General features: G+C 39.3%; 1 protein-coding gene across 2 annotated transcripts in view; it reads left to right on the forward strand.

The window, feature by feature from the left end:
* Positions 1-566: 566 nt before the first annotated feature.
* itsn1 (intersectin 1 (SH3 domain protein)) overlaps positions 567-14,389 on the forward strand; it is a 60,806-nt gene continuing 46,983 nt past the window's right edge. For both annotated transcript variants that reach the window (XM_067441033.1, XM_067441034.1), the window contains exon 1: positions 567-737. The gene's annotated coding sequence lies outside the window, so the exon portion shown is untranslated. The remainder of the gene's footprint in view (positions 738-14,389) is intronic.

Consider the following 14,389-nt stretch of genomic DNA (forward strand, 5'->3'; position numbering starts at 1 on the left):
CGGTTCCCGAGTCGAGTTGCGGACCGATTCGTAACAAGCCGAGAACAGACTGATTGAAAGAGCAATTCGCTTTAATAACTGAACTGAATATTAGAAAAATTACAAATTAAAGCAATAAACCCCAAGAAGCCGTGGTTTACAGTGAATTTGTAAGAGCTAAGGGACGTTAGGCACAATGCAGAGCGGAGTTCAACATAAAAAAGTACTGAAAATGGTTGTAAACCTTGATTGTGTGACAGAAATAATGTGAGGAAACGATTCCGACTGAAAATATATCATAAAATGGCCTGTAAATGCATTAAACAGAACTATATATAAAGTATAGTATAAGTATAGTAACTATATGTCATTGTGACTAAATTGTTAAAATATATCATAAAATGGCTGTAAAAGCATTAAACAGAACTATATGTAAAATATAAAATTACAGATTTCTTTCTTTGTGAGAAATTGTGACGGAATTGATTTGGGCCACAGTGCGCCCTCTGTCTGCAGTAAACGCACACACACGGATGCCGAATGACGTCGGCGAGGTTTCATTTTTTTCCTCTTTTACTTCACTACTAGCGAAGCTGCACGGAGGAAACGAGGAGCCAGAAGGAGCGGCGATATAAGCCTGGGATTTATCTCGCACATTTAACAAAAGAGGAAAGAAGAGTCCCCCGCCTGCCATCACATGCTCCTCTAGTTTATCCGCTCTCGGAGTGTTGGAGATATAATGGAAACTGAATGATGAGGTAAGAGTGTTTGTGTGTCTCAGGCCGATTGTCCTTTTTTTTGACAGTGACTGCGTCCGTCCGCTGCGCGAGCGAGTAATCCACGGAATTTCAGCGCGCGCTTCGTGCGAATTTATTCGCTCGCTCGCTCGCTCGCTCGCTCGCTCAGGGCAGCGGTCACTTCAACGGTCATTTCAGTTCAGTAAAAATACTACTAACCTTACTCTCCTCTAGTCGCTTATTCATAGAAATAGGCCTCTGTAAGCGCTCTCTCCATGCAGAGATTGCAGCTAAAGCTCTGCTCTGATTTATTGGTAGTTAGCACACCGGCTAACGTCTTTTTTTTCAGTGACAGCCGCTCGAAAACTGATTATTTCTGTGGTAAAACTTGTGGATATAGTGGGCTGTTTGGACCTTGAGAGTGCTGAGGTAATGTGTGCTATATGTAGGATGTAAGTTAGTAACATTGAGTTTAGCCAATGTGCTGTATGATATGATAACGATACAGGTCATCTCCACACATGGCTGCAGGTCTCGTCTCCACTCATGGATATCCGTCTCGTCTCCAATGCAGTCAATACACACGTGAGTAGATGATAGCCAAGAGAAACAGAGGTTATTATCCTGTGATTATGTCTGAAGGAGGGTGATTAAGGCTCATCCTGTAGTGCAGGCTGGCCGTGGATTTGGGTGCTTTGTCCTAAAGCCACTATCATGTGTAGTATGTAAACACTGTCAGATTGGAGGGAGGTTTATACGATCTTATGAGAAATGCAGCTGGAGCCTTTTGGCCTGGGACAGTATGGTTGTAAACCTGATCAAATCCTGGTTTATAGAGGCACTCCTTGATCCCAGGACTAAAGCGGAAAACCTGCCGCCCTGAGTAATGCCTCAAAAATGTGACCTCAGACGGTCTCAAACTGATTTAAGATCAGATCTACCAACCCTTTTTTTATCTTAAGGGGTCCAACGAAGCGTAAAAGTTTAACCCATATAGATGTAAATATCAATTCATCTGAATATTAAGGAGGTGTTTCTATAACTGTCTTTTTGAGTGCATGATAATATTCCACTCATGATCAAAAGTTGGTCATATTCTGATTTTATAAGTACATTAACCTGGTTGTCAGTCACATTAATGATACTGGAATTTTGTTTTTCAAAATACCTGCTGAATATCAATTTTATATTTGCGTAATGAAATCAAGGTAATGTTATTCAGTGGGTGAGGAGGTGTTTATTTGAATTACTATTAGTTCTTATGAACAAGATTTTGCAGATGAATGAAAATAAATGGGTTTATTTAGACTACTGTTCAATATGACCAAAATGCTCAAAGCATTTCCAATTTTTTTCCAGATGAGAATAGAGTGCAGGCGTTTTATGCCATGCAGTAACTTAGTTCACACAACAAGACTTTGATGTGAAATTTCTTTGCTCAGTAGTGACTTAAAAAAAGAGAAGGAAAAACATAAATACTAATCCCAAAATGTAACAAAATATACAACCTGCTTCACTTAAACATGACACACAAGGGGCCTATTGCACAAAACTAGCATAAGGGATTAAGCCAGGATATCTTGGTGAGCTTGTCATCTGGATGCAAAATTTAGTACACCACTGTCATGTAAACGTACCCTAAAGGCACACTCGCACCAAGAACGATAACGATAATGAAAGATAACTGTATATTAGCGGATAAATTGAGCCAGGATCACAAAGATATCCCGGCTTAATCCCTTATCCTAGTTTTGTGCAATAGGCCCCTGCAGTTTATGTTAGTTTATTTCTTCTATTGGTGGTCACGCATCTTCACTTGATATCGTAGTTCAGTCTCCAAACTTGACTGTTTGAACACATTGAAATGCAAAACTTGCATGAGCTTGTGTTTCTGGTGTCCCGCATTTGCATGCGTATGATTGTGGAATTCAGTAGAACGGAAATGTAGAAACGGTGTGACCAGCCGCCCCTCTGGTTTGCGGCAATTTTATTTAAACATGAATAAAAGCCTCTTTTTATAATGAAAATGTAATCAGAAAATGGCCTTTAATCTGAAAGTAATGTTCATGTAAACGTGCTCCGTGTCTTTGGTGCTTACAGGCCTTGTTTAGATGAGGATAATGGAGCGTTTGAAAGCCTCAGTTTTAAGTGCAGGCTCAAGAGGAGCTTATTGTTAGGCCATTCAGTTCATGAGTCATTAGAGGCTGTTTTTTGCAACCTCAAGTTTATCCGGCCACTTTCTCTTCCTGTCGTCTCCATCCATAGATTCGCCAATCTCTATTCCCCATCCCCCACAGGTGTACAGCCAGTCTGGGGTGCGAGATAAAAGCGATCTGCAATCCACTGTGCGCCGCTCGGTCCCAGCAGGATGGATGACAGGCCAGCTCTGTGTGTGCGCGTCTGGTCTTTTTTTGCGCGCTGCCCTTTTGCTACTCACTTTGAAATTTGTTTCTCTTTGTTTGATCGTTGGCTCAGAAGCAGCTTTTTGTCTTGATAATTAGGTTAACAGGGAGAGAGATGGACCCTCAATCTCTCACCCCAGTGCTCTGCTCCAGAAGGCCTGAATAATTTCAGCTATTCCTGCTTGCTCTTTGCTAAACAAATTATAAATGGTGGCCTGTAAGTGTATTAGCTTTGCTGCTGGGGGTTTGAGTGTAAAGCTGGGTTTGTAGCTTGTGTATGTACTTAGGGCAGCGTCTGGGATTTTTGAAATGCATAATTTGATTAAATAATGTGTACGTACAACATTGTTATATGATTACTGTCCGAATAATGTGTGCATCCTCTGCGAACCCAAACTACTACAGTTGAATTATCGAGGCTTTAAATCTTGTCAAAATGATTTGTATAGCGCTTTTCACAAATACATATTATTTTAGAGCAGCTTTACGGAAAATTGCAAGCTTGTTGATGTTTATATCTTAATATCTTCATACCTTATAGTCATATTTATCAGATTAGAGCTGGGCATTGATATAGTCTACACTTTACGACAATATAAGCAGATATGCTTTATAGTATATGGTATATATTGCCCTATGCGAGTATACTTTATGCTGATTGATTATACTCAAAATATCCATCTTTATACAAAGAGGATAGTTACATTTTGCGACAAAGTAAATCAAGCAGTTGAGTTTTGTGCTATAGTTTCTTTGCTTTTTATCAATAGTTTAGTTTCGTTTTTTTAATCTCTCTCCCCCCCCTGATTTTAAACATTTAGGAGCGCATACCAGTATATACTGTATATGGACAATAATTGTGGGTTTGCTGCATATAAATTGTCACTGACAATATACCCATATGTTTATCCTCATCTTAATGCATATTTTGTTATTGTAGTGTAATTTATATGTATTTATAGGTCAGCAAGCTTTAGTCTGGCTGTGTAGTGTGTGTGTGCTGTGTGTGTGTGTGTGTGTGTGTGTGTGTGTGCGCCCTTATTTATATTACATTGTGGGGACCCCATAAGGATAGTAAAACCTGAGATCACCTACATTGTGGGGACAAGCCAGCGGTCCCCACCAAGGTTATTATAGTTTTGCTTTTTGAAATTAGTTTTTATTTTATTATCGTTTTCAATTTTGCTACAAATTTCAGTTTAGTTTTAGTTAGTTTTACAAATGGTTTTGCTAGTTTTAGTTTAGTTTTTATTTTGCAAATACATTTCTATTTAGTTTTTATTTATTTAGTTTCAGTTTTAGTTTTAGTAATTATAGTTTAGCAGAGTTACCATAATGAAGTGTAGAGACCAAATCAAGGTTTTTAATTTCAGCAAAGTTTAATTTTTGCACAGATTAGAGTTTAATCTTACTAAACATCCTTAAGTGAAAACTTGATAAACAAGCATTATTGTTTAAACCCAGGAAGGTCTTACAAAACATGCATACAGTTGGGTCTTCACCTTTGAGCAAAAAAGCTTGAGGCAAACTATGACCTATACAAACAACGATCTGGAGATTAAAAATGAAATAAATTATATTTTGATATTAAAAAATTATATTTGATATTTTTGACATAGGCTAATACTCAGAGGATCTATCTTAAAGAACAAAATAAATGCAACGTAAAATATAAAAGTAAAAATTATAAATTCCAGACAAACTCATTCATAACAAAGATGAAATATTGTTAAACAATTAAAAGCTTATTTTAATTTCTTCAGTAGTACAATGTAGGCTAGCAATGTAAGACCACAGCTAACGTCATCTGAATAAAGCCAACACACACTGTTGTGCGGAGTGTGTGTGTGTGTGTGTGTGTTTGTTGTGCTATAATTGTAAAGGGGACCAATGTCCTCACTTATCTAGTAAAATATTATGATAACTGACTAGTAAGGACATTTGACTGGTCCTCACTAGTTAAAAATCCATATAAATCGGCCAAAACATGTTTTTATTTAAATCTATTGTTTTGCACGTTCTTGGGATGGATTTAGGGATAGGGATTGGGTTAGGGTTTACAATATATCATTAACCTGATATAAAATCAATGGAAGTCCACGCAATGTCCTCACTTATATAGTGAAACAGACGTGTGTGTATGTGTCCTTGTATTCCCTACGTTGTGGGGAAATGTCTCCACACAGATAATAATATTAGTAGTAGTAAATGATTATGATAACACCTTTGAGCCTGTCAATATTATGCAAACATGAAATCTCAAACGGACAGTAGGCTAGTACTTGCTACTAGTTGCTGACTTTTGCGCCTGCGTCTCTCGTCGCGTTAGAAACGGCATTCTAAAACACCGAGCTTAAGTTAAAAGAAGTTCAACGTGCATCTCATTACCTTGTGTTATTTCCCATTTCACTATCACGGATGCATTGATTCTTTGTGAACTCCCGTTTAGGACTAGCGATGTGTTGCCTGTCTGCACGCGTCCGTCACAGGGCAGCGGTTAATCTCCTCCTCAGATCACTTCACGCGCAGTTGCGCAATAGACACTCCCTCAACCGCCACAGTCAGATTTTCCACCACATTAAAGAAAGCTTATTAATAACGAAAACGAATATTTATTTTTGCTAATTATTATTTTATTTCAGTTAGTTTTTTAGTAAGAGTAGTTAGTTTCGTTTAGTTTTAGTTTTTTATTTATTCAGATTTTTTAATTTTATTTCAGTTTACGAAAATGTTTTTTGACCAATAGTTTTAGTCTTAGTTTCAGTTTTCGTTTACGAAAATAACCTTGGTCCCCACTTTTCTAAAAGCTTATAAATCATACAGGATGAGGTTTTTTTTGAGAAAGTAAAAATGCAGAATGTTTCCTGTGATGGGTAAGTTTAGGGGCAGGGGGGTAGTGTAGGGGGATAGAAAATACAGTTTGTACTGTATAAAAACCATTACATCTATTAGGGCTGCGCAATATATTAAAATGATCGAAATATAGCAAATGTACATATGGCAATATGCATATCGCAACGGAACGCAATATCTGAAAGATTTTAGGCTACTTAAACATTGTTGTTAGCCTTTTAGGTCGAAGCTGCGATGCATGTTGCAGAGAATAGACTGGGCACACGACTTTTTACTTATGTGACTTGCTTGATGTTAAAAAGAGTTATTAAACGCAATAACTTGCGAAAAACAACAACTTGCAGTCCCGTGCTGTCTGACACACACAGACACACACACACACACACACAGACAGACACGAAACGTGCACAAGTCGCCTCTCTGAAAGTGTGTGATCCCTTCAGTTCATTTTCGTGTCTGCATTACATTTGCAATTACATTTTTTGTTTGTTTACATTGATGTTAAAATTATATTGTCAGATTTGTTACATACATTTTTGCTAAAACGCTGCTGGTCACTTTCAGAAGTTGTAGCGATGCTTTCTTTTCCCAGAAAGAATGTGAAACACTTAAATGTGATCATTCTCGTAAAAAAAATGTAAAATGTAATTTAAATAGATTTTACACACTAATAGCAATAGCGTATCGAATATCGCATTATTTAACAAGGTATCGCATATTGCATTTTTCTTCAATATCGCACAGCCCTAATGTCTCTGGAGAGTCCCCACAAAGTTAGTGAACCAGACGTGTTGTGTGTGTGTGTGTGGCGTCTTGTACAGAGCAGTGCCTGTAACCTTGTCTTAACATTGGACAGAAGCACAACAATACAGGCCCCCCTTCCGGAAGCCGTTGTGTTTAGTGTCCTGAGTGATTCTCTCTTTATCGCCTGATCCAGGCTCAGATTCTGCTCAGACAAAACCGGTAAAATCCATTGAAGATGTACTATCTGTTCTCACTGTTACAGCTGAGCTGATCTGCCTACCTCAGCTGCAGAGAAAGCACTTCTGCGTGCGTGTTTATGGCTTTTCTTAAATGCTTCAAGATGGAAACGAACAAATAAGACGAGATCAGAAATAAATCTGTGAACCAGTTGCGATACTTAATCTTTTACTAGCCTAGGAGCGTGTTATGAAAGATTGTTTAGGATGGTTTATCAGTGCTATCATTTTAAGCTGGATTCCTCTGCATGTGTCTGGACTGCATTAAATATGGGTGGAGTGCAGATTGTCTGTGATTTATTGTGTAGTGAATTATAGAACTGTTAGTGGTGTCAGATGAACCATAAGCATCCCTGATTATCATTTTGAGGAATATCGCCCTTAAAGGAAACCAGCGGTTCTGCAGTGATTTGCTCTTTTCGAGTTCCTGTGCTTTCTAGTACCCTATCAGGTATTGATGTTGAAAAGGTTGAAACTGCATTTATTGAGTGGCTGTTCAGGCTCTGTAGTGAAAGTGACCTGTGGGTAGAAGTTTAAATACACTGTTTTTTCTCTACTTTATTTATTTTTTAGTCAAAGTCAAACACAGTCCAGGAAAAACTGTTGTGCTTTTGTGTGGAATGCAAACGTGTGGGTGCGTTTGGCTGGCTTGTTCACGTAGGACCCCAAGCCTTCTTGGAAGGAATGCAGACAAGAGTGTGAGTGTGATGTTGACACTATTAATACTTGCACTCCCTTTGGCCCCGGGGTCTCGCGTCACCTGACTAATGAATCCACCGCTGGATGTGTGTGTCTATCTGTGTGAATTGCACGTGTGTTTTTTCCAATGTCTCGGTGCAGGGAGAAGTTGTATAACTTCAGGGAATGAGGGAGACTAAATGGCTTTTCGAACGAGAAAAAATGTAGCACGACACTTGATTTTGTCCATCCAACCCTTTACAATGCGAGTAAATCTTCACTCTGGGTGACTAAATAATATCTATCATTAAACCATTGGCTAATAAATGCTTAGATTTTACTCGTCTGTGTGTGTTAGATAGAGTTGTAAAAATAATTTTTACTTAAGTATTTGTTTTCAAAAGTACTTAAGTATCAAAAGTACATTTCTTTTTTTTTATGTCAGCGCATTATTTTATTGTTGTCGTATGAATGTAAACTATGCCATCATGGTTTAAGCCAGTCAGTGATGCTCCATCCAACATACTAGCATACGACTACCTTAAACTAATTTAAACTTGTATAAAAATTACAAAGCTCTTTACAAAACTGCTGTCCCTTCATGGATCCTACACGCACGGATCCATCCTATACATCTGATATTCTCCCAACTGTTTACGTTAACTTAAGACATAATCAACTTTGTTTGTCTTCTTCCATTTTGCAATAAACTGATCAGTGTTCAAAAATTGCTGGGAAATCATTGAACTTCACGTCACTCTACAAGTGTGTTTCCTGAAAGGCTTTCTGCAAAAATCCAAACACCTTTTAAAGAAGAAAAAAATCATCCACTGACTTTCAAAGCTGCTACAGAAACGACTTTCGACTTGGATATAAATGTAGTGGAGTAAAAAGTAAGAAATTTGTATTTCAGATTTAGTAAAGTAAAAGTCATAAGTTTCCAGAAAAAAATAATACTTAAGTAAAGTACAGATATTCAAAATGTGTACTTAAGTACAGTACTCAAGTAAATGTACTTAGTTACTGTCCACCTCTGGTGTTAGAGGCTAAGAAGAATACGTTTAACATAGATACATTTTCACTCGCTTAACACTCAGAGAAACCGAGTTTTGCTCTCCGTCAAGCGATCTGTCTATTTCAGTTCAGCTCAGTGGATGCGCAGCCTTTTTCTATGGCTCTGGCGCAGAGTACCTGTATTTGACGTACTGTAAACTCGAAACTAGTTTGAAAGCGCACAACCTGCCGTCGCTTTGCTGAGAACGCCGTTTCTCTCATACATGCACGAAAAAAAACGAGAATCTTAAATGCCACGCAAAATCAACGTGCTACATGTAATCCATATTCTTTGTTGTATTTTACTGTCAAAATAACAGTTCATTTGGAAATAATCTGCTATTAAAAACAAACACAAGATAGGCGGTTTCTCTGGTAGTGGGCGGGACTAACATGCAAACGGCAATCTCATTGGCTGGCGCTCATCTATTACCCTCCCTGTTTTAATTTCAGCAAATCAGTTCGAGCAAACGCAGACAATGTGATTAATATTCATGAACCCATTAACTCATCACTCCTTAGTGCATTTTCTTTGTGTTCAGTCTTTCTTAGTTGTTGTCTTTAGATTCCGCGTTTATATGCAGATTCCGCGTTAATATGCCAATTCCGCGATTCCGTCCGCGATTCCGTGATCGCGGAAATTATAGGGCCCTAGTATTCTTATCGGTACTTTTTGATATATATATATATATATATATATATATATATATATATATATATATATATATATATATATATATATATATAATATATATATACACAATTTACAAAAATACACAGCCTACACAGTGCTTTCATTTCAGGAAGAATTCTAGTAATCAAATGTAAAATAACACTGCATTGTTTATCATAAATACCCAAAATAATGCTTATTAAAGCTGAAGTTATTCATTCAAGAGCTGTGAGTGATTTTTCTCTTCGCATTTGGTTGTTTAATTCGCAGTAATTCATCAGCATGTTTATTTACACTGCAGCCTCTTTAAGACAGATGTGCAGATCTATAGGCGACTGATAATAGGCAGATGCACTACACTTTCTCCCGACTATATCCATAATAACTACGTCCATTTTAGACACAAACTGTGTTGTGTTTAAGAGACTCTCCAAGCCGGTCATTTTGACATAGATGTTTGTGTACATTTGATCGTTTAGACACGAATGTGAAACCAAAAGTGTAATTTGCTCGTCTCGTTGTGGGCTGTTTCGGAGCGCGCGCCAACTTGGGAACAATCTCTTGCGCACATTTCTGTGCTTTTAATCGCTCTTTTTATTATTAAACGCGTCCCACAATTTACCAACAGTAGCTTGACTTTATTTTACAACAATTACTGATCGTGTTGATTCTGTCATTACGTTTGAGTTTTATGGAGAAATAACGTAGGCTACTGCTGCAAAGGGAATTAAGTTGCGCTAGACATAAATATTATTATTATAATCTTTGGAAGCCAAAATCTAAAATAAAATCAGACTACCACAGATCTAAAGTGTAACCAGGCTATGCTTGAATGTTTAGTTCTGTCCTCGGCTGTCATTTGCCTCTCTGTCTCTGTCTCTGTCTCTGTCTCTGTCTCGTCTCGTCTCGTCTCGTCTCGTCTCGTCTCGTCTCGTCTCGTCTCGTCTCGTCACGTCACGTCACGTCACGTCACGTCACGTCACGTCACGTCACGTCACGTCACGTCACGTCACGTCACGTCACGTCACGTCACGTCACGTCACGTCACGTCACGTCACGTCACGTGAATTTTCAAAAGTACTGACAGCAGAACCGATAACGTCTGAGCTTATCGATACAACGGTCTTTCAAAATTCACCCCCGGGGCCCATTTAATACCGGTTTTCGGTACCCACCCCTACCCCCACCACCCCCGATGGATCACAGTAGACCAGAGGTGTCAAGTAACGAAGTACAAATACTTCGTTGCCTTACTTAAATAGAAATTTTGGGTATCTATACTTTACTGGAGTAATTATTTTTCTGCCTACTTTTTACTTCTACTCCTTACATTTTCACGCAATTATCTGTACTTTCTACTCCTTACTATTTAAAAATAGCCTTGTTACTCCTCTTTCATTTCATCTTGTTTTTAAAAAAAAAACTATGCAGATAAATCGCGTCATCCGGATAGTGTGAATTTGATTGTGGCTGGATGAGAAGTGTAAACATATACCATTCCAACACCTTATTGGTTACTACGCGATCCATCGCGCCTGCACATGACTCAAAGCACAAATCACACACAATTAGGGATGTCCCGATCAGGTTTTTTTGCCTCCGAGTCCGAGTCATTTGATTTTGAGTATCTGCCGATACAGAGTCCCGATCCGATACTTCTATAATACATAAAAAAGGAATAAAGAAGAGCGAAAAAACAAACCAGGATGTTCCTTATTTTTTATTTTATTCACCTTATTTTAACACTCAACAACTCTAACAAACAGAGCACTTCTGTGTGGTAGCTTGAACAATCAAGTAGTAAATAACATAAATTCTTCACTTTTGGATTTTAGTGCAACATTAAAATTAAAAAATTCCTGGACCGGAGTTGCAGATGCAGAACAATTAATTATGTTGGTGTGAAATAAACAGTTATGGAAATTAAATTAAATAATCTGCTCCCAATAATCCCGAAAAAAGTCTGTTAGTGCCTTAGTGACAATTTCTTCACTCAGAGATGATGTCGATCTCAGCTGTCAATCATGACATCACACAGCCGTTTTTATAGCATCAAATAACTAACTAAAACTAAACTTATTTAAAAAACGAACACTTGAAATGAAATCATCGTGATGATAACTGCCTACAATGACATAAATTAACTTTGGGGGAAAAATATTTGAAGTGTAATTTGACTGAAGTGTAATTAACAATGCTTTTCAGGTTTTTATAGGTGTAACATTAGTTTTTAGGTAGAGAAATTGAATAAAGTAGGCTAATCAAATGTAAAATGCATATTTAACTGTTTAAATTAAAGACTAAACCTTACAAAAGCTATTCAATCAAGAGCAGTGGGTGATTTGATTCCTTATCTTTGACATTAAACAGACAGCACGGCTACTGCCCCTTTAAGACCTAATGGAAGGCTCTGCGTCGTCTTTCTCGGCTGCATAAAGTCCTCTTAAAGCATATTCAGACTATATGTCTGCTTGGATACTCATCAAGATGGACATGTTGACATACTTCTTGTGTGAGTTGGTCCGTTTAACCACAAGACTTGAAAGAGAACTCAATATTTGCGCGCTGTGAGACGAGTGCGCTCTTTCGGGTGATGCACAGAGACAGATCAACGCGCGCGCTCTCATTCGCGTCTTCTCTACACATGACAGTGAAAATGACTGCTCATATTCAATGACAATACGGCAGCACTCGCATGAATTGAACAACGTTTACACAGATAGACCGTTTTGCCCACGGTTTTCTTTTATTAGCGCTGTTGTAATGTATCACTGAGGAGCCAGCACGTGTATCCATCTACAGAAACATAGCCGCCTACAATACATAAAGCATTATTTTCAAGTTACAACCTATATTTTTGCGTCATCAGATGTGAGATGAACCGCGGTGCAAGTGCTCACTTTGTCTCACAGAATATACATATCCGAGTCCTGATCGGGATGTAACGTCCGATTCCGATCGAGTCTGAAATCACGTGATCGGGCCCGATTTCCGATCACGTGATCGGATCGGGACATCCCTACACACAATGTTGCCAGATTGGGCGGGTTCCAGCGGACGAGCACGCACTTTCAGTCAATCAGCGATCAGCAGGCAGACGCGCTCATTCATGACAGCCAGGTTTTTAGCGTGATAACTCGTCGTAGAAGTATATTCAAGTGATTGCTATGCTAAAGTGGCATACATACAGTATATATATATATATACACAAGCCGTTTCTACATTTAGGAGTGGGAGAGCAAACTCTCAAACGTGGATTACACCTGTGACTCGAAGACTCTTTATAAATATAATCATGATTCCTGTCCATCATAATATACACATTCAGGACATCTGCAACTAGCAACCCCAACAGCTGCTGAAAGAGGTTTGAATCAATGATGAATAAGTTTTGACTGGACTAAGTGCATGTTCTATGAACTTCACAAGGGTAGCCTACTGTAGTTTTGTCAGAGCAAAGCTAAGCGCATTGTTATTTTTTTATTGCCGCATTATTGTAGAGTATCAATGAATTACGCATTTTGGCAGTGGTGTGTTATTAACGTGTGAAATGCCTGTTAATTATGTGCTTTTTCTGATCTCTTAGGGTGTACTCACACTAGCCAGTTTGAACCGTGCCCGAGTGCGTTTGACTACCAAAGCGCGGTTCGTTTGACTAGTGCGAGTGCTCCGAACCGTGCCCGGGCGCGGCTCGATTAGCCGGCCCTGGCCCGCTTGGAAGAGGTGGGCCAGAGCGCGATTCAGTTGGACTCGGGCGCGGTTCGCATGCAGTGTGAGCGCTAACCGTGCTGGAGTCCGTAATCAAAGCTGCAAAGTCCTTGCTGCACTTCAGCTGGTACCTTGCAAACCTCGAGCAGCACGATTACGTGAACATTTTCGCGCCACTAACGCCGCATTCACACGGGGTGTAGGCGTTAACGCTTCCCATTTACTTTGAATGGGTGACATCATCCGAACTGAATTGTGGGTCGCGGCGCTTCACTCCCGTTGCAAGCGGCAGAAGTTGAAGAAATCTCAACTTTTCAAGCGCCAGCTCAGGCGTCATCCAATCAGATCGCCGTATGCAAATATCCTCAGCAGACGCTAGCCAATTGTGTTCATTACTGCTCCGTGAACCATCCAGACCATAGACCGTTAAAAATCCAGATGCAGCTCCTGGACCACTACGTGATTTTCTTCCCGCTGTCGGCGCTTTTTCAGGATTTAATGTACTTAACAGCTTCGTGCACCTGTGCAGTGCGCTGACAACAACTACACGGGCAATCGCACTCGCACATACAACCAAAAACGGTGCTTTTTTGTGTTGTGTTTTGGTCCAAGCGGCAAGTTAATGTGATTGGCTGTTGTCACTATGACGATCGCGTCAGCACCCAGCTTCAGCCACGCCCTCCGTCAAGCGTTAACGCCTACGCCCCGTGTGAATGCGGCGTTAGGCGACACATCTCTTTAACAACAGGCTGTGAGAGGGCTGTGGACCACCGTGGACCAAACGACACAAAATTATCCACAAAGAAAACAGAGCGATGGACTCCATTGTGTTCAGAGAGCGCCGCTCTTTCTGTTTATCCCGAAACCGTCGCACCATAATGACGTAAGCGTGCTCCGGCACGAATGCTGAAACCCTATGTGAGTGCAGGCCAGCGTGTGAGTGGGGAGGGAGGACATTCATACTCGGGTGTGAGTACACCCTTATATTGGGCACTGTTTGCACTTAAAGTGGCTTATTCAATAAAATATCATCACATTTTATTTTGGCAGTTAAAGTTTTGGCCATGTTTTTTTTTCTGTGGTGTTAAGCTTTGAGCCCTGCACAGGCCCTGCACAATCCTTCTTATGACACACTCCTGCAGTCATTAAAATAGTTCAGCTTTGTTTGTAATGTCCAAGTAGTTATATTTCGTTTAGTTTCCTTATTAAAGTTAACTTAGAAAAATGTTTGGATAATTTGTTTGTTTGTTAATTTGTTTTAAAGTGACAACCAAGCAGTCAGCGGCCAACAGTGGGTATGAGGTTAGGGGTGTAAAAAAAGTCAGG

The sequence above is a fragment of the Pseudorasbora parva genome, chromosome 4 (genome assembly GCF_024679245.1).
Source record: "Pseudorasbora parva isolate DD20220531a chromosome 4, ASM2467924v1, whole genome shotgun sequence".
Taxonomy (NCBI): Eukaryota; Metazoa; Chordata; class Actinopteri; order Cypriniformes; family Gobionidae; genus Pseudorasbora; species Pseudorasbora parva.